A 6,000-nucleotide genomic window follows, 5' to 3' on the forward strand; every position below is an offset into this window, starting at 1 on the left:
CAGCTGAGCACATGTCACAACGTTAAATAATGTTGTCATTCATTTTCTTGCAGTTTAAGTGACAAGCAAAGTCTGAAGATCCAGAGGTTTACACAGTGAATAGATGTGTGACTCTTCAGCTTTTGTGCAGCTGTAAACAGATGTCAACAGATGTAAACATGTCAATGTGAACATGTGTGAAGTTTGTCCTTGTAAATACTTACGTTTGTGTAAAAGCTGGGAAATGTAAAATCTTTCTTGATAAATAAGCGGGTGTTTAGTCATTCTGTTCTTGTTTGATGAGGTTCTGTTCTTGCTTGATCCTAACAACTTATATACAGAAATTTTGCCTGTTGTTCATAAATCTTGGTTCATTAATACAATACAACCAGTCTTTAAAAGACAGATAATAGTGTTGGCTGTTGGCAGAATTAAAGAGTTAGTGACACAGTGAATGACAGGAAATGATGCCTGGACATCTTACATGTGTAAAGTAGCATAGAATTATATTATAAAAATATAATTAGAATTACATTCTAAAAATATAATCTCATACTAGTTCAGGACACAAATTGAGGTGAAGACCATGAGTTTGACCATGAGAACCATGTTTCTGTCAAAGTGGCCAGTGTGCTTGAGTTGGTCTTATCAGGAGTACAGTGGATAAAATGTTACGTGGGAATAACCATCATTTTTCAAACAGTCTCATCACAGTTGACTGATAATGTTGCAAAATTGACTTGAATATGAATCACATTTTAAGATTTGGTTATTCCGATTCAACAGCTACATTTGGTAGCTATGGGAAATATCTGGGCCAATGTGACATAAAGAGAACATTTCCACCCAGTTTTAAAAGTTTTAAGTTTTAAAGGAGGATGAGATAACCATTACACCCACCTGTCCATGTGGGCCAGCTGTCTACGATATTGGACCACACCAATAAATTGGAGTCAGATTCAGTTGGACCACCATGACACGTAACCAGAGCAAGCACAAGAAAATGATTGAAGAATTCAAGGAAATTAGACAGATTGATAGAACCTTCTCAGAACCTTCTCAGCAGAATCCTAGATCTGGACAAGTAGCCAGGAGTCAAACCTACAATCTTCTGATCTGATGTCAGAGGCGTGATCAATTGCACGACGAGCCCTGTATTTGTGTTAAAATGTAAAACCTGTGGATGCAACAATTTAGCTCATGTACATAGATTCTTCACAAACTGAATACGGGTTGACAAGCACGAGGCCTGTGTAGCTCAGATGGTAGAGCATCAGACTTTTAATCTGAGGGTCCAGGGTTCGAGTCCCTGTGCAGGTGATGACTTCATTTAGCAACATTAACCTGCTTATGTGCAACATTCATGTACAGTTTACCTGAAGTATCTGGTAAGTCAGCTCATGATACAACCTGTGCCCAGTTCGTGGTTGCTGCTGTCTTCTCGGCTACTCTGCTGCCTCGAGTGGACGTCCAGTGTCCAGATTGTGGCAACCCCAGAGTGAGGCAGGTGAGGGCATCAGCACCCCAGAGAGCTCTGTGCTCTCACCTACAGCCCTGAGCTTTGCCCTTCAGAACCACGGATAGCGGCGCCATACGACAAATGGCGACGGCTGAGATTGGAACCCCCATCAGGACGGGGAATGTCCTCTTTCCCAGCTGCAGGGAATCAGCGCTGGATGAGGAGACAAAAGGGAAGACGGAGGACGACAACCAATCAGAATGTAGAGGAAGAGTTTGGGATGTGAAATATTCAAAGTTTATAGCAAACTCAAAAAAAATGCTGAGTTAAAATACTGTAGGTGATAACAGTACAGATTGTAAATTAATGTGCTTTGTGCATGAACATGCTTTAAAAATATATATATATACCCAGAGATGCATGACATTATCTATAGTGTGCTCTCTCACAAACTGACATAAAACAATGCAATACTGATGTCCTGCTTCTTACATATCTGCATTAAGAAATATTGAACAACGGACAACCACTCTCAACACGTTCCTCCCATTGTTGCTTCAGGAAAAAGCAACAAGAACTCATCAACAACGGTGAACACATGAGGTGAATCATTATTCACTGTCAGCCTCAGGCACAGAGAGGAACGTCATGACTCATCATCATGGTTAGCGAGACCAAATACTAAAAGAAACACATTTCTTAAGGCAGAAGCTATAGAAATGATCCCTGAAAGTATAGTCTGAATATGTCAGGGGACTGAAATCGAACCTCACTCCTTACAGAGTGACTCTCACTCAGGGTTCCTTCCTGGGATCAATACACTCCACTGCCATGTTTTTATGGAAATCCAGCTCTGCCAATCACAGCGTCTGACATTACAACTGTGACTGCAGCAACACAACGAAGGTCAGTGGGAAAGGAATAATAATAAAAAGACGAAAAAAGTCAGTGTTACAGTTACACACCAACACCAACGAGACACAAGCCTCGGTCAAGCTGAATTAGTCCTGGATACATGAATAAAACTAAATGAAAAGTTAATTTTTAAAATGACGTCCAACACATTTTAGGTGAGTTTGTGTAGCTCATGCAGGTGAACAGTGTTCATTTAGATCCTTGAAATATCTGGAGTCATTTGGTGTGAATGCGCTTGGGTCCTCAAAATACTCAGTTTAAGTATGGAAGTATGTGATTTGTGACACAGCATTGTTTAGGAATTGTTTTATCAGCCAATTAGCACTGGGTCAATTTCTTTTTCTCCCGTTCTTTAGGTTTACAGCACACAGCCAGAAGTAATGTCAAGACAAGGTTGCCAGTGACAAGGTGTTCTTTGCTCCTTTCAAGACAAAAAGCAGTGCTCAGGAGTCATGCAGACTCAAGAGATCTTTCTATTCTTGAGTAAATGAAATATTTAAAAGATATAGATTTGCTTTCTGGCTGTGATAGAGGAACTTGTGTGTTATAAAGAATATACTATATTCCTATGATTACAGATCACAAGGGATTAGCAGTCCATCAACCTGAACTGCTCTGTTGACTTGTGTGTTGTTGCTGCACTCAAACATTATAATATGATTCCACTTTATTGTGCCCAAAGAGCAATACAGTTAAGACTGAAGAGAAAAAGGTCTGTCGTCGATTCAAGACAAAACCTTTCTATTTTCAATCCAGAAGCATAACAAGGAGGGAGGAGTTGCTACACAAATCTGACTAGAAAATCAAAGCAGACCTGCTGACCAGGCTGTGATTGTACAGTGTGAGGTGAGAAATGCGTGCTGTGGCTGCACCAAATACGGCAAAGGAATGTGTTGTGAACTTTCTCCACTCTTTGGAAACACCAGATGACGGATTCAAACCGTTCATTTTTCATGCCTTGGTTTCATTGACTGGCCCTGCTATGAGCTGGCGACTTATCCAGGGTGTACCCCGCCTTTCGCCCGTTGACAGCTGGGATAGGCTCCAGCACACCCGTGACCCGTAACCGGATTAAGCGGAAGAAAATGAATGAATGAATGGTTTCATTGACAGGTGAGCCTGATGACCAATGTTCTGTGCGCATTCTCCGTGATACTGGTGGTTCCCAGTCTGTGATCCTTGCTGACGCGCTGTCCTTTTCTGAGTACTCGTCTTGTGGTTACAGTGTTGTTCTGCGTGGTGTCGAGATGGGTTATGTTCCTCGTTCAGTACATCGCATGCATATCCAGTCCAAACTGATAAGTGGGTTTTTTCCTATCGCTGTCTGTCCTGAGCTGCCAATTCGAGGGGTAACACTCCTAATGGGTAACGACATCGCTGGTGGTAAAGTCACACCTGCGCTGGAGGTATTAAATATCCCTCAGTGTGAAACAGAACCAGCCCATTCATCTCCTATTCTGTTTCCTTCCTGTGTTGTCACTCGTGCACAAGCCCGCAAAACTACTAATCCTGACACTATCCCTCTCTCTGACAGTTTTCTGATACCTGTCCTTTCAGCAGAGGTTGAGCCGGAGGAGGCGGCAGAGAACGTTGCTGAGTCTTCCGGTGTAGTTGCCGCTGAGCAGGAGAATCTTGTCAGCCCCGAAACAACCTCTCCTGACATCTCGTCTCTCCCGGTGTCTCGAGACCGCCTGTGTGCTGCGCAAAGGGCGGATCCGACGCCACAGAAATGCTTCGCAAGTGTGGTGAGTGCTGACAAAGCAAGAGATGAGAAGGTAACCTATTTACTAGATGGTGGCGTTTTGGTGCGTAAATGGTCCCCTTCCCTCTCTGATTCTGATTGGAGTGCTGTATTCCAAATAGTAGTGCCCTCTGTGTATCTGTCACATATATTATCAGTAGCACATGAGAGTCAGTGGTCTGCGCACCTTGGTGTTACAAAGACATATGGAAACATTTTAAGACATTTCTTTTGGCCTGGGTTGAAGTCTGATGTCGCAAAGTACTGCCGTTCCTGCCACACCTGTCAAATTGCTGGTAAACCAAACCAAGTCATTCCTCCTGCTCCCCTACATCCCATTCCTGCAATAGGAGAACCATTTGAGCGCATAATCGTAGACTGTGTCGGACCCTTACCCAGAACTAAAAGCGGAAACCAATATTTGCTTACCGTCATGTGCGCATTTTTTTCCACATTCGGCCTTCCTCGCATAATCCAGACCGATCAAGGCACAAATTTCAAATCCACCTTGTTCAAACAGGTGTTAGTAGCTTTAGATATGCAGCACGCTGTCTCCAGTCCCTATCATCCAGAGTCTCAGGGCGCGCTAGAACGCTGGCACCAGACGCTAAAATCAATGCTTCGCAAATATTGCCTTGAGACTGCCCTGAGTTGGGATGAGGGAATCCCCTTTGTTGTGTTCGCAGCCCGTGAAGCCGTACAGGAATCCCTCGGCTTTAGTCCCGCTGCTCTCGTTTTTGGTCACACGCCCCGTGGTCCATTACAGTCCTTGCAGGAGAAGTTTCTGTCGTCTGCCTCTTCGTCTCCGACAAATGTGTTGGACTTTGTCAGTAAGTTCCGTGAGCGTCTGCACCGTGCCCACTCGTTCGCGAGAGAATCTCTCTCTGCCTCTCAGACCGTTATGAAGCGTCGTTTTGACCGCTCCGCTGTTTCCCGACAGTTTAACACTGGTGATAAAGTTTTAGCATTGTTGCCCATTCCCGGTTCCGCGCTCTCAGCCAAGTTCTCTGGTCCGTATGTCATCTCCGAACGTCTTAGTGACACAGATTATATCATCCGCACTTTAGCCCCATGGAGGCTAAAGGTTTCTGCGATTTTGGAGTTCCCCGTGCCCTCCACTAGGAGAGCTCTGCGTCGTTTTCTTGGCATGGTCGGTTATCATCGCAGTTTTTGCCGTAACTTCTCCACGGTGGTCCTCCCATTAACCAACCTGCTCAGTCCAAAACTCAACTTTGTGTGGTCATCTGATTGCCAACAGGCTTTTGACAGTGCCAAGTCGCTCCTCTGCCATTCTCCTGTGCTTGCTGCACCTGATCTCTCGCGCCCATTTAAATTGGAGGTTGATGCCAGCGCCGTTGGGGCCGGTGCTGTGCTATTACAGGAGGATGCTGAGGGCATAGACCATCCAATATCATACTTTTCCAGAAAGTTTAATAAACATCAGGTTCACTATTCCACCATCGAACAGGAAACTCTTGCTTTGTGGGCACTTCAACACTTCGAAGTATACCTCGGGTCCAGTTCTTTGCCAGTCACAGTGTTTACTGAACATAACCCTCTCACTTTCCTGTCTCATATGTATAACCACAATCAACAGCTCATGCGGTGGGCCCTGATTGTGCAAGACTACCACCTTAAAAATAATTACTTTTTTAATAATTCTATGCTGCTGTTAGAATTAGAAATAGAAAGAAAAGAAGAAATATTGAAGATGGTCATGTGATCAATACGCATTTAATTTGCTGGGAGTATATGATAGGACACATGTGAGGATCAAGCCACTGCAGCAAATAAGGAGGACTACCTGAACAGGTAAGGTGGATACAAATCATCACTTCACAGAGATATAGTGCCCAACCTGATGTAAACTTTTGTGACTTATTTTTATTTACTTTTCTTTGTTGAC

General features: G+C 43.8%; 2 non-coding genes across 2 annotated transcripts; one reads left to right on the top strand and one right to left on the bottom strand.

Annotated features, from left to right (window-relative positions):
• The first annotated feature begins 1,226 nt into the window (after window positions 1-1,226).
• On the top strand, window positions 1,227-1,299 carry TRNAK-UUU (transfer RNA lysine (anticodon UUU)). The gene has a single exon. It is a non-coding gene; the product is annotated as a tRNA-Lys (tRNA).
• Window positions 1,300-1,963: 664 nt separating this feature from the next.
• LOC144738605 (small nucleolar RNA U3) lies at window positions 1,964-2,180 on the bottom strand. The gene has a single exon (XR_013589291.1). It is a non-coding gene; the product is annotated as a small nucleolar RNA U3 (small nucleolar RNA).
• Between the last annotated feature and the right edge of the window lie 3,820 nt (window positions 2,181-6,000).

The sequence above is a fragment of the Lampetra planeri genome, unplaced genomic scaffold, assembly GCF_965212315.1.
Source record: "Lampetra planeri unplaced genomic scaffold, kcLamPlan1.2.h2 scaffold_1084, whole genome shotgun sequence".
Classification (NCBI taxonomy): domain Eukaryota; kingdom Metazoa; phylum Chordata; class Hyperoartia; order Petromyzontiformes; family Petromyzontidae; genus Lampetra; species Lampetra planeri.